This window comes from Eurosta solidaginis, chromosome 2 (genome assembly GCF_040869045.1).
Source record: "Eurosta solidaginis isolate ZX-2024a chromosome 2, ASM4086904v1, whole genome shotgun sequence".
NCBI lineage: Eukaryota > Metazoa > Arthropoda > Insecta > Diptera > Tephritidae > Eurosta > Eurosta solidaginis.
In genome coordinates this window covers 277,076,075-277,090,875 of record NC_090320.1, presented here as the reverse complement: position 1 = coordinate 277,090,875, position 14,801 = coordinate 277,076,075, and the positions used below count along the sequence as shown (strand labels likewise).

At 36.0% G+C, this 14,801-nt stretch overlaps 1 protein-coding gene across 2 annotated transcripts in view; it reads right to left on the bottom strand.

Annotated features, from left to right (window-relative positions):
• dpp (decapentaplegic) overlaps positions 1-14,801 on the bottom strand; it is a 337,917-nt gene that overhangs the window by 280,473 nt on the left and 42,643 nt on the right. The window lies entirely within an intron of this gene.

Below are 14,801 nucleotides of genomic sequence, written 5' to 3'. Positions count from 1 at the left end.
CAGGAAACCGTATAGCTCCACAGATAGTTGCAGCATAAGCGCGCGATTTATAATTGTCTCAATTGGCGGCTATTTGTTACTCTGACCACCAAACCATACCTTTCCTCTAGAAAGGCTGATTGCGCTGGCTTTCGTCTTCGTCTACCACTGAGGGTCGACACTGGAAACGAGAATTTCTCAAGATCATCATTTTGGCCTCGGATCACCTTGAATATCGTTCATTCAAATATCCAGCCGAGGTAGCAGACCTAACCAGGGCATCCCTAAATAAGAAATATCTACCAGACGACTGGTCGATATATATTACGTATAAAATATTGCGATGGCTTTTGGATTTTCAACTTATCTACCAGTCTAGGCATGTGATGGAAAACGAAGAATTCCATGATTATCTACCTCAAAAAAAAAAAAGAGATCAAATGTCTGTATGTAAAGAGGTAAGGGTGACACCTATGAAGCTCGTAAGTAAGTTGAGTTTTATTGCGTGATATCCATCTGTATCAAAGACACTGCATTCCTTCAAATTACAATAATGGCTATAAATGTCTGAAAGATTCAAAAAAGGTTGAACGATTTACCACGTATGTTAAGCTGAGCACGGATAATTAATTACAATCGGTCCCAATGTTGAAGCGGGTTTTCTTTTTGCGCTCTATAAAATACGTAAATGCAAGGCGGGATAACCTCTGAATAGATTTTAGGCCAAGCTTCTCTTCCAATTTGTATCGTGCTCCTTTTATACTATTCCTACAAATTTGCGGACGGGACCTACAGGGCAGAAGAGTTTTCACTGAGAGGCTTTTCATGGCACTGCCTGTATTTCATATGGAAGTGCAAAGAAAAAGCAAATTTACGCTAACAAATTGGCTACAAACAATTTTTTCAAAAATATTGTAGCACTAATAAAAATTTGTATTCACAATTCATTCATTACATTAAATTTAACATTGAACATTTTAAATTATTTATTCTCAGCGTGCTTTGCACACAGAGTATATTAACTTTGATTGGATAGCGGTTGGTTGTGCAGGTATAAAGGAATCGAAATAGATATAGACTTCCTATATCAAAATCATCAGTATCGAAAAAAAATTTGATTGAGCCATGTCCGTCCGTCCGTCCGTCCGTCTGTCCTTTAACACGATAACTTGAGTAAATTTTGAGGTATTTTGATGAAATTTGGTACATAGGTTCCTGGGCACTCATCTCAGATTGCCTTTTAAAATGAACGAGATCGGCCTAAAACCACGCCCACTTTTTCGAAATCGAAAATTTCGAAAAACCGGAAATGTGCGATAATTCCTTACCAAAGAGGGATAAAGCGATGAAACTTGAAAGGTGGGTTGAACTTATGACGCAGAATAGAAAATTAGTAAAATTTTGGACAATGTGCGTGGCACCGCCCACTTTTAAAAGAAGGTAATTTAAAGGTTTTGCTAGCTGTAATTTGGCAGTCGTTGAAGATATCATGATAAAATTAGGCAGGAACGTTACTCCTATTACTATATGTGTGCTAAATAAAAATTAGCAAATTCGGTAGACGAACACGCCCACTTTTTAAAAAAAAATTTTTTTAAAGTCAAATTTTAACAACAAATTGAATATCTTTACAGTATATAAGTAAATTATGTCAACATTCAACTCCAGTAATTATATGCAACAAAATACAAAAATAAAAATCAAAATGGGCGTGGCTACGCCCTTTCCATTTAATTTGTCTAGAATACTTTTAACGCCGTAAGTCGAACAAAAATTTACAAATCCTTGTGAAATTTGGTAGGGACATAGATTCTATGACGATAACTGTTTTCTTTGAAAATGGGCGAAATCGGTTGAAGCCGCGCCCAGTTTTTATACACAGTCGACCGTCCGTCCTTCCGCTCGGCTGATAACACGATAACTTGAGCAAAAACCGATATATCTGTACTAAACTTAGTTCACGTACTTATCTGAACTCACTTTATCTTGGTATAAAAATGGCCGAAATCCGACTATGACCACGCCCACTTTTTCGATATCGAAAATTACGAAAAATGAAAAAAATGCCATAATGCTATACCAAATATCAAAAAAGGGATGAAACATGGCAATTGGATTGGTTTATTGACGCAAAATATAACTTGGGAAAAAAACTTTGTAAAATGGGTGTGACGCATGGTATATTAAGTAGAAGAAAATGAAAAAGTTCTGCAGGGCGAAATCAAAAGCCCTTGGAATCATGACAGGAATACTGTTCGTGGTATTACATATATAAGAAAATTAACGGTACCCGACAGATGATGTTCTGGGTACCCTCGTCCACATGTTGGTCGATATCTCGAAAACGCCTTCACATATACAACTACAACACTCCCTTTTAAAACCCTCATTAATACCTTTAATTTGATAACCATATCGTACAAACACATTAAACAGTCAACCCTGGTCCACCTTTATGGTGATATCCCGAAATAGCGTCCACCTATAGAACTACGGCCCACTCTCTTTTAAAATACTCTTTAATACCTTCCATTTGATACCCATGTCATACAAACACATTCCAGGTTTACCCTCGGTTCATTTTCCTACATTGTGATTTTCCCTTATTTTGTCTCCAGAGCTCTCAGCTGAGTGTGTAATGTTCGGTTACACCCGAACTTAGCCTTCCTTACCTTGTCTTAACTCGCCATTCATAAAACAAAATTTTCATCAGTCATCCCACGTAAATATGTTTACAATGTTTCAACTAAAGTTGTTTGCTGAAAGCACTCAATACTACCCTATTTAATCAGTCACATTCTTCCATGCTTGAATGTGCTGTAACAGCAAATAAAAAAACTATAGCTATGTAAACTTTATACACTGAAATAAAAAAAGGTGATAAAATAACGAGTTATGGGTAAACTGAAATGAAATTAATGCACAATTTTATCCATCACAAAAAGCTGTTGAATTAACTTCGCACACATTTCTGATTCCTAACTGATCATTACACACTATGGACACAGGCAGTTTATGTGAGATATTTATTGTACGGCCTGTTAAACCTAACTGAACTTTTCAACAGTCAAGTCAACAAAAGACATAGACCGTAACTTAGAAATTATTGCTGTCACCCTAAAAACAACAATATATAAAAATAACAGATATACGTTTGTAGACACCTTGTTAATATCTATTATATGTATATATTTTTGCATTGTTGTGATTACAATATGATTCCTTCGTTTTTACCGGTTCAAACCAAACTATTTCAGATTTGAGAGGTATATCCCTGTTATCTTTGTTTTTATGGCGCACATTTTTTCGTTTACGTAATCAATGTACATACATATGTACAAACACTCATACATATATGCGGTTAAAAATAGAAATCCATATATTGTTTATTATACAGAAAGTATTATATTACAAATAGCAATTAATAACAAATAGTTGAACAATCGGAAATTCTTATGCAAATAAAAACAAGTAAGGACGGGGCTGTGCTGAAGACTTCATAATACTGTTCATGAATGGAGATGAGCAACATTTTTATCCCATCGAATAATTGACTGTATAACATATTTAATATATAGAGAACAGATGTGCATACTTAAGCAACATATTCGATAAATAAAATATCAAAAATAGATCGGTATTTTGTGCGAGTATAGAAAGTTTCACGTTTCTTATGGTCTACATGATATGACCATGAATCAATTATCTGATCATTATATGACGTATATGTAAGTATTTGATGAAATTTGAAGTTTTAAGGCGTTAAAATGGGGCAGAACTGAAAATGGTTTATATGGGGCATATACTATATATACAACCGATCTCTATGATTTTTTGAGACAACAATATATGCTGTATACGTATACGTATATGTGAAATTTGAAGCCTTTAGCTGTTAAAATCGGGCACAAATTACGAAAAGCTTCTTATCTGAACAATCATATATGCTATATATACGACCGATCTCATCGATTTTTCAGACAAAACTATGTGCTACGAGCCGGAAACGAGCGTATCTTGCGCAACAAATATAAAAGTCTCGTATCAAATACCAACAGAAATCAGTTGTTCTATAAATCAAACATCTATAAATTACATGCGCTTGCGCTGTCATCTGACGAATGCTAGAAACTGCCGGTAATGCGGTGTTACTTCTAAACAAATATTCACAATAGTGCCATAGTACAAATAGCTTTCTTTGTGTACTCACAATCGTTTATTTTTAACAAATTATTTACCCCCGGACCGGAGGTTTCTGAGGGGGCCCGCGATTTAGAAGTACTAAGAAATTTTTTTTTAATTCAGGAGAGTCTTTAGTTGTTCCATGTGCATTTTTTAAGCCGAATTTCAAAAGCAATGAATATCTGCATTTCGTTTTAATATTATAGTGAAGTGTGAAAAATAAAAATCTATATATATAATAGGAAAGGCTAGAAAATGTGTGTTAGTTCGTCGCCGGTGTTTGAAGCGATGCATCAGTCGATTTTGTTCAAACGTGGGCCAGGGTACCCCTGGAATGTGTTTATAGAATATGGATAACAAATGAAAGCTGTTGATGAGTGCTTTAGTAGAGGGTAATTTTCATACCCCTGGGTGACAAAGGTCTCGAGATATAGGCCAAAACGTGGCCTCGTGAATGCCTAGACAGTGTTTATACAATATGGATATCAAATGAAAGCTGTTGATGAGTGCTTTAGTACAGTGTAATATATTATACCGCTGGGTGAGTAGGATCTCGAGATATAGGCCTAAACGTGGACCCCGATACCCCTAGAATGTGCGTGTATTATGGATATGAAATGAAAGTTGTTGCTGAGTTCTAAAGTTATTTTCATTGTGATATTCGATTTAGTCGCATCAACCTGGCAAAACTGATAAATATGCATGCGAGGCCGAAATAGAGACATAAATTAATAATACCCACATACCTATTTACATACGTCCTATTCGATTTGCCTGAAATTTGTTGTATATATTTGCCTATATTAGTGTTTAGGATCCATTTTTCCGACCAGAAACGGACTGGCACTGGGATTAGGACTAGGACTGGGACTGAGACTTGTAGTGGGACTGGGACTGGGACTGGAACAAAAGAGATAGATTGAGAGACGGATAGAATGAGACGAAGATGGAGATAGATGAAGCGAAAAAGACGGAGGGAGGAGTGAATATAAGGATTAGGAAAAAGTGAAGAGGGGGAGGGCAGAGTTAGACGGAAAAGCTTTTTAAAATGTATGCAGGTAGGCCCAATTTAGGGCAAAACAACGTCTGCCGGGTCTGCTAGTAATATATAAGATATGCATATGTGGAAATTTGAAGTTTCAATCTGATAAACTGGGGAAGGTATGACAAATCGGATGTTTGGGGGGATATGCTCTCGTTGTCCGGTCCGGCCGGTTCCGACAAATGTCTAATCGGACACCTAAAAATACCTGCTCACTAAATTTTATCAAGATATCCTAACAATTAAGGGTGTAGTTTGCGTTAAAACAGACAAACGGACAGACAAACCGACGGGTATATATTTCGGTATACTTATTGGTGAGTATATCTCTTCTACTTTAAGGATTAACAATTTGAGATTCATGACAAAATTAATATGCAATTTCATTTTCATGATGATTTTCATGATCAGGTGTAAAAAGTTATTGTGATGATAGTTCAGGTCGGTATTTTAAGAAAGAAGATAATTTGATAATGTACACATTTTCTAAAATGAAGCGAATAAAGCATTCAAGAGACGATTCGAGCGCAAGGCCAGAACAATAATTTTTGTGACAATTATTATTTATTTTAATTTAATTTATCATAAAAATTATTGTTCTGGGCTTCAGCTCGAATCGAACCTTGAATACTTTATCAATAGGCCGGTAAAAACAAAAAACAATTGAAGTGCCCAAAGCTGAATTTTCAAGGTCTAGTAAAGGCTAAGGTTAGCCAATATAAATAATCTAGTCGGCTATTTAGAAAGTTTTCCAGTAACAGCGCATGCGCAACTCAAAACATGCAGCACACATCCAACTGGTTGGCATTTTGAAAATTAGGATTTAAATAACTCGACTCAAAATAAGATTTTTAATAGTCAAATATCTAGAAAGATTATAGGTTAATAATTAAGATAATTAAGTAGCTCAAAATAAATTTAGAAAACAGATCAAAGCTTAAGCACCAAAAAAGGTGCATAAAAATTGGTAGCAAAATTTATGTATGCATAGATACCCCAAAAAGTAGTCACCAACAATAACTAGTTCAACAAGCAACTAACTATTTATCTACCCGATCTACAGCTGCGATAACGAGATGTGCAATAATTTTCGGTTGCAATTGCTACTGGTCATCAGCATTTAATATTTTATGTAAAAGTGTAAGTGTGGCTTATGTGTGTGTATGCAAAAAAAAAGCATGCGTGCTATGTAGCTGGTTGCCGGCAAACACGAAAACAACAGCAGCAACAACATTTAGCAACAACGTCAACAGCAATCGCATCCTCAACAACAGCAACGCTGGTTTCGTTGGCCGCAACAGCAATTGCAATCCAGTTATTGCGATCACGTTAGCTGTTTTTGTAATTGGCCAATGTCTTTAGTAAACGTATTTGATAGTCGGGTGCGCTTGCGCGTGTCATATCGAATTTCGAATTAAAAGCTGAAGGCTTCAATCCAAGTTGTGAAATAAGAAAATGTATAAAATTTTTTTGGGCCACCATCACCGTAAGCCGCACTAGTTGAATTCCATCCACCAAAAATAAAGAAAATTTGTTTACCAAAGTTTGGCCCAAGCCCGCCTTGCATGCATTTTTATCACATTCGGGTTTGTTATTATCATCATTATTGTGAGCATTATCTGATATTGCTGCACAGTAGCACTGAATTGTACCAATGGGCATCATTTCACTCATACTCGTTAGCACAAGTGTCACAAAATTAAGAACAACAACAACAAAAAATTAAAAAAAAATTTTACTTTAACAGAAATGTAAAACTATCTAACCAAAATGTTGTTTGATTAAGCCAACAGCTACAACTTTAGAATACATCACATTCAGCACCATCAAAAAAAAATAGCAACAATAGAAAACCAGTAATCTCCAAACACTACCAGCGAGTGCTCCAAAATAATATTAACTCATAACTCTTTCTCTCGGAAATAAACTTTTTTTTCTGTGAGATTTATTAAGAAGACTTATTTATTTGTCTCAAACATAACTTTTATTAAGAGCGATAAAGAAACAAATCTCTCAAATACCTCTCTGCGTTGAAATACTTGTTAAAAACGATTCTGGAATAACTCTGAAAACAATATTAAATGGTGCTAAAATTATCCCGGGATGATTTTGAAAAGATCCGAAACAGGCCGAAAGAAATTTTTCTTAGATAATTTGTACCGAAATGGCCCCAAAATAGTCCCGAAATCAATCAGAAAACATCATGAAATGTTTTATAAGACAATACCGAAATGATGCCGAAATACTCCTAAAACTATTCGTATACAATCCCGAAATTTTTCGTAGAGATTCACGAAATTATTCCTAATCAGTCCTGATACAACTCTGAAAAGAACCGGAAATTATTTTGAAGAAATTTTTGAATTGAACCGCGAATTGTTCCAAAATGGTCGCGAAGTGATGCCTGACGCAATCACGAAATTATCTGACTACAATTTTAAAATAGAACTAAAATTATATGAAAGAAAAATCAAAAATAAATAACGAAATAGTTCGAAGAGAGCGCCGATATGGTTCAAAAATAGTTGCCGTAACGATCCTGAAAACAATGTGAAAATAATCCAAAAGCGGTACTTAAACTATTCCATAAAAGTTCTAACCATATTCATTTCCCAAAATTTTGGAGAGATATTCCTTAAACTGTTAAAAATAGTCTCGAGATGATGCATTGAATAATCCAAACATGATTTGACAACAGTCCTGACATTGTCCAAAGTTATCGGAAAAAATCGGAATTGTTAATTACATCTAAAATTATGCAAACCCAAAATGTTCCGGAAAGTTTCCGAAAGGATTCGAAGATAGTTTGGAAATTGTTCCAAGAGTGTTCCGAAGGTAGTCTGAACACAATCCAGAAGTGATACCGAGGTCGTTCCAAAACTATTTTAAGCCAATCCAAAGGCGTTTCGGGGATTTTTCTGCATAAATAGATTCTTCGGATGGCCCCGAAAAAAACAACCATTATAACGAAATTGTACCGAAATCTTTCGCAATAAAAACCGGAGACGATACCAAAATAGTTGCAAAACTAACCGCAAACAATTCCTGAAAATATTCCAAAATAGGTTCGACATGATCCTGGAAAATCCCAAAATAATCCCAACATATTTTCGAAATTATTTCGAATGGTCAAATATCTATCTAAAACCTATCACAAAATTTTTAGAACATATTTCTAAAATGTTTTATGGCCACTATGATCCTAAACTAATCCTAAAATGGTACCGAAATAGTACAGAAATAATAAGGGAAACTTAACAAAAATATCTTCAAGTCACCGAAATCATCTCAAAATTGCCCTAAACTTATCTAAAAACAATTTACGAAACGACCTGTATAAAATCCCAAAATTATCCGGAGCTTCTCTCAAAACTGTTACAAAATTGTCCAACATAATGTTTAAGATTTTATTCTGAAAACAGTGTCGTAAATAATCCAAAAAATAGTCCGAAAATTAATCGAGAAAAACCCAAAATCTTATAAATTTATTTCTAAAATAACTAATAGTCTTAAAATCATCTGGAACTGGTGTGTATAACATAATAGCGAATTGAGTCCCGAAATAATCCCAAAAGAATAGAAAATGATCCCTAAGTTGTGCCACAATGATCCAAAACTATGTGAAAATAATAGTAAAAAGTTCGGCATAAATTCCAGAAACGATCGGAGGATAGTCCCAAAGTTATAGCCAAAGCGATACGGCTAAACAATCCCAAAATTGTGCCAAAATGAAGCGGAGATGATTCCGAAATGATTTCCATATGATCGCGAAACTATATAAGTATAAATAGTAGTAAATGATATCGAAAACAATGCGGAAGTAATCCAGGGATCTTAAAATAATCGCCTTAAAATAATTAGGAAGTAGTGGAAAAATGATGCCGGAAAAGTTTCCGAATTGATTAAGAAATGATGCCAAGAGATTTTATTAAAAATATCAAAACAGTCACGAAATCATCTCAAAATGGTCCTGGAAATAAAAACTTATGGTGTCTCAAAAACCCCCAAATGGTATCAGGTATCGATTTCACAAGGAGATTTTTGACTTCTTTCTTTAAGGAACATTTATTATCGTTTTCTCCCTGTGGTCCCTTCCAGAGAAAATTTTATTTGTATTGAAAAATAAAAAAAAAAAAAAAAACGATATTGAATTTCATAAAAGCTAACAGTTATTTTCTGATCGAAATTGTTATGAAACTTTTTCAATTGTTTAAGAGTTATCCGGGAGCTCTGCTACCAACACCAAACTCAAATCAACACTTGAAATGCAATGTGTGCAATCAACTCATACTCAAATTTGGTATCGTTAAAACATTGCACTGCAACAATGTCCACCAACAAGATCATTAGCTTGCGACTGAACTCAGCTGCAGCTAGAACAACACTACGTTTGTATATAGATATGTATGTATGTAGCTTTAAATGAAATGCTGCTACCGTTTTATGTTTGACACTATCGCATTTCCATGCAAATTAGGTCCCATCTTGGCTGCTGATCTTGACGACAGCATCATTTGCCAATTGAGTTGCCAAGTTGTACTACATACATCCATACATACATACATACATATGTTTGCAGTTATATTGAGTTGTTGGTCAAGTGGGACTAGCCGCATAATCAATAACGTGGAGTGGTTGCTTGAATATAAGTTGATTTGTAAAGTGAAATGTAAGGGCATTGGTATGCAGGCATTTCAATACACAGTGAAAAATTTTGTGACCAATTTAGATATACTGAAATCGAGGTTTCCCTCATTACATTCCCTTATTACACATTCAAGATACATATGTAGCTCATTTTATCTTTAATATAGAGACTATTTTTTCCTAAAAAATTTTTTATATTGAGAATTCTTCTCGATATGGTGTGTTGCCTATTTTTTTTTTTTAAATATCTCATGTTCGCTCCGTAGGCGGGTAACAGATGAGGATGCTTCAGAAAATTTTTTCAAAAGGATGTGACCTCTGGGGTCCTATTATGTAGCTCGATTAGAACGAAATTTCTTTCGGATTTGAAAAAAAAAAAAATAATTTATTTTACAGCTTTCAAATCGAATTTCCATTCAAATCGAATTACATAACAAGGTCTCAGACAGTGACAAGAAACCATTGCAACAATTTTTTAATTTTTACTAGAAGACCCACCCGGCAGACGTTGTTCTGCCCTAAATTTAGCCTATCTGCATACATTTTAATAAGCTTTTTCCGTCTGACTCTGCCCACCCCCCTCTTCACTTTTTCCTAATCCTCTTATTCACTCTTCCCTCCGTCTTTTTCGCTTCATTTATCACCATCTTCGTCTCATTCTATTTCTTTCTTAATCTCCTTCTCTGTTTTCTCTTCTCTCAATTTCCTCTTTTTCTTCTGCATCCCTTACTGCCAGTCCCAGTCCCAGTCCCACTCCGAGTCTCATTCTCCGTCCCACTCCGAGTCCTAGTCATAATCCCAGTCCCAGTCCGTCTCTGGATAATATATTACTCTGTACTAAAGCACTCATCAACAGCTTTCATTTGATATCCATATTCTAGAAACACATTCTAGGGGTACTCGGGTCCACGTTTCGGCCTATATCTCGAGACCCTGTACGTCGATTGCAACCAAACCTATGTAGTAACCACCGCGTGAGGTTTACGCAACTTGTGTGAAAGTTTGAACAAAATCGACTGACGCATCTCTTCAAACACCGGCGACCAACTAACACACATTTTAGCCTTCCCTATTATATATATAGATTTTTATTTTTCACACTTCACTATAATATTAAAACGAAATGCAGATTTTCGTTGCTTTTGAAATTCAGCTTAAAAATTGCACATGGAAAAACTAAAGACTCTCCTGATTAAAAAAAATGTCTTAATACCTCTAAATCGCGGGCCCCCTCAGAAACCCCGGGCCCGGAGCTAATCCCCCCCCCCGCCCCCCACCTTCTCGGCGGGCCTGGTGATGTGCTATACTTGACATCATTCGCTATAATATTTTTTATTGATAAGCACGTTGTTTAATTAAACACCAACCAATTACACGGAAGTATATCCTCACCAACCTGAAATGTGAGTGCCGGTGCGTATACGTAACATTTTATTATTATGTATAAACAAGTAAACAAATTTGCAATAAAATAATATTGCGACTATAAACTGAGATATAACCTATCCTATATTTCAAGTTAGATCGAACTACACACGGGGTGCAAAACAAATTCAAATTTAGTTTAGGAGTCCATCGGGAACAAACATAGTGACACGTAATTTTTATATATTAAGATTTAACAAGAGTCATTCCAAATACGAAAAGAAAGTGTGGAATTCCAATGCTCAGTTCTTCTACTCCTCATAGAAAACACTTGCGAGTGCTTGAGGATGAGTGAGATTTTGCCGATAGAGCAAACAGTATGGAAAAATTCGTGAACTCAGCAACTCTGTATGCAGGGCCGCCGAGAGAAAATCCGGACCCGGGGGCAAAAAAAATACGGGCCCCCAACTAAAATGAACAAATTCTCAAAATCAAAATTACCATCTTTTACATATTTATATGCATTTGTATATACATGTATATTTAAGCGTATACATGTATATTATATTCAATGAATATATAGTTACGAACTTTAATTTATCTACACATTCATACAGATCAACATATGAGTAAATATGTTTACATAGAAATATACATATTCTTCATAAAGTAATAATATATTTGTAGAATATAAATTATTATATTGATTGCGAGAAATATTACACTTTAAAAATCGGTGAGGTGTGAAAACTAATGAAAAAATAAGTACAGTTTATTACTTATTGTTTAAGCGACTTAAACTATAACTTTTTTTCTTTCGTTTGTTTCATTAGCCATTGAATGTGCTTGTAATTCTCAACTTGTTAGTGAAATATTCTAAAGATATAGTTTAAGTTTTTAATTTAAAATTGAGGTTCTTCGAGTAGAAGATGGGGGTGCCAATACCTCAGAGCCCAGTGCTCGCCTCCATATCACATTTTTTAAGGGTTCTTCAAATAGAAGATGAGGTGGCCCATTAGAGCGAAACTTCAGAGCCCCCAGTGCTCGCCCCCAATGAATAAATACAAGAGGTTCTTCAAATAGAAGATGAGGTGGCTCATTAGAGCGAAACCTCAGAGCCCCCAGTGCTCGCCCCCAATGAATAAATACAAGGGGGTTTTCAAAGCAAAACAAGGTGGCTCATCCCGCAGCCAATACCTTGGAGCCCGCAGTGCTCGCCCCCAATGAATAAATACAAGGTGTAACAGGTACATAGTGACCTCTCTCTAAATAAATTTAAAAATAACAAACAAATACATTAAAATAAAGATATCATAAATAAGGTGTACCGATGCTTTGCATCATCCCGTATTTTAAATACACCATAAACAAAGTAAAATAACATATAGTCCATTAAAATAGTAATTTATAAAAAAAAAAGATAATAAATTTAAAAAATGCTTGCTTGCAGTGGGCTTTGAACCCGCAACCCCAAACGTGTGAGTCGGGTACGTCATCCACTGTGCCAGGACTCATACGCCTACATGCACATCAGATTACTCCCTTATAACTCATATTAAACTGCTCGCCCTCAACTGCCCCACGCTTAGCTACTTATAGAGTTTTATTTAAATATTGCATTAATTGTATGAAATAAATTTCTTTAAATCGCTGTTTACATACATACATACATGTATATCACTGTATAAGAATTTGCATCATACCGAATTTTTCTGCTGCAACAGAAAACGAATTCAACTTTATGTTACAAAGCCGAGATTTACAAAGAGAGATTTATAAAATTTGTTGAAATTCAAAATGATTGCTATTTATGAAATGTGATTAAAGGTGTGGTTTATTTATTTTCTATAAGCAAAAAGCTTGGATAGCATTTTTAGATTCCCGGGCCCCTCCAAAGCCCGGGCCGGGGTAAGTGACCCCTCAGCGCCCCCTCTCCCCCTCTCGACGGCCCTTTCTGTATGAGCTCTCAATTCCTAGGGAAACTGCTGAACTTGATAAAGGACAGGCTTCGAAACACTTCCTTCCCCAACAAGTCGTTATCTCGGTGATACCCTAGAAGCTAGATGATTCTATAGTCCACTGCCCCAAGCTGGAGGAGGGGGCTTTTGAAAAGCCAAAAAAAACCGGGTGCCATGCTTCATATTCTGCCTGCTAAAGATTTGTTTTTAAATGCTCTTGAACATCCATATAGGTATATAGTGGCAAGCCTTTCTAAGGCACATCACAATTATATGATCTGCGGAGCAATAAAAACCACCTTCAATGAGCTCGCTGGTACCATTTAAAGATCAGCCCAGCAAAAAAAACCTTACCATTCCCCAGTGGGTTCAAAAATATCTCGTTAGAAATAAGTTAGAAGTACAACCTGGTGCAGATTTTGTTTTTAGAGCAGTTTCCTTAACGTTAAGTAAAATGCTGCAAGATGAAAGTTGTAGGTGCTCACGACAGGCCTATCAAAATAGCTTCACAAAGCTAAACAAAATACAACGGTTAGCCTGTGCAGGTCTAGAAGAACCACTTATGTATGCCATGTAAAACAGATACACTCAATGCATTACTTCACGAGTTAGCATTCGATATTTGCGTACGTGTAACAGCTTATACTCAGGTGCTAAGCTCAGATACATCTAGAGTACAGTTAGAACGAGAAGAAGTATGCACAGCACTAATTAGTTAGGTATCCTAAAAAGCCTTTCTTGTATGACAAAGCACTACCTTTTGCCCACATTGAACTTTCATAAATATTTTAAAATGTGGGCGGTGAAGTGAGTCCGAAATTCATATAAAATGAGACATAAAATGCTAAAAGTTCAGCGGGATTGAAGTCTACTGTGCTGTGTTCTTTTGATCCATGCAGTGCGCGCGTACTTTTAGAAAAATGTACAGGTCAGAGAAAGACAGCAAATCTACTTTGAACAAAGGACCAACGTGGCGTATGAGTAACAATATTTGGTGATGCCTCATCATCATCATTAATGGTGCTTAGCCGCCTAACCGATTTTGGCCGTTTCGTAACAACACACGCCAGCTATCCCTGTTTTGCGATAACTGATGCCAATTGGCAGCAACAAGGGCCGTCAAATCTTCCTCCACCTGCCTCTCCCAACTCAGTGGAGGTCTCCCCATTCCACTGCTTTCAAACTGCGTTGTAAACTGAAATACTTTCTTAGTCGAAGCCACTTTGTTCATTCGCATAACATAACTTAGCCAGCGAAGCCTCTGGGTTTTTATTCGCTGCATTACCATAATATCTGCACAAAGCTCACACTGCTCATCATTATATCTCCTTCGATACTTGCCATAGGCATTATGGACAGGATCATAAATCTTTTGGAAAAGTTTTCTCTCGAGCACATCTCATCTTCTCTCGACACCGTCCATGATTCCGAGCCATACATCAGGACAGGTATGTTGAGCGACGTGTAGAGCGTGATTTTTGTTCGTCTAGGGAAGAATTTACTTTTCACTTGCCTACTCAGTCCAATGTAGCAATTGTTGACAAGAGTTATTCCCTGTTTGCAATGCCTCTGATATTGGTAAAGAACCAAGAATTTCGAAAGACCAAAAATTATTCCCTTTGTCTTGT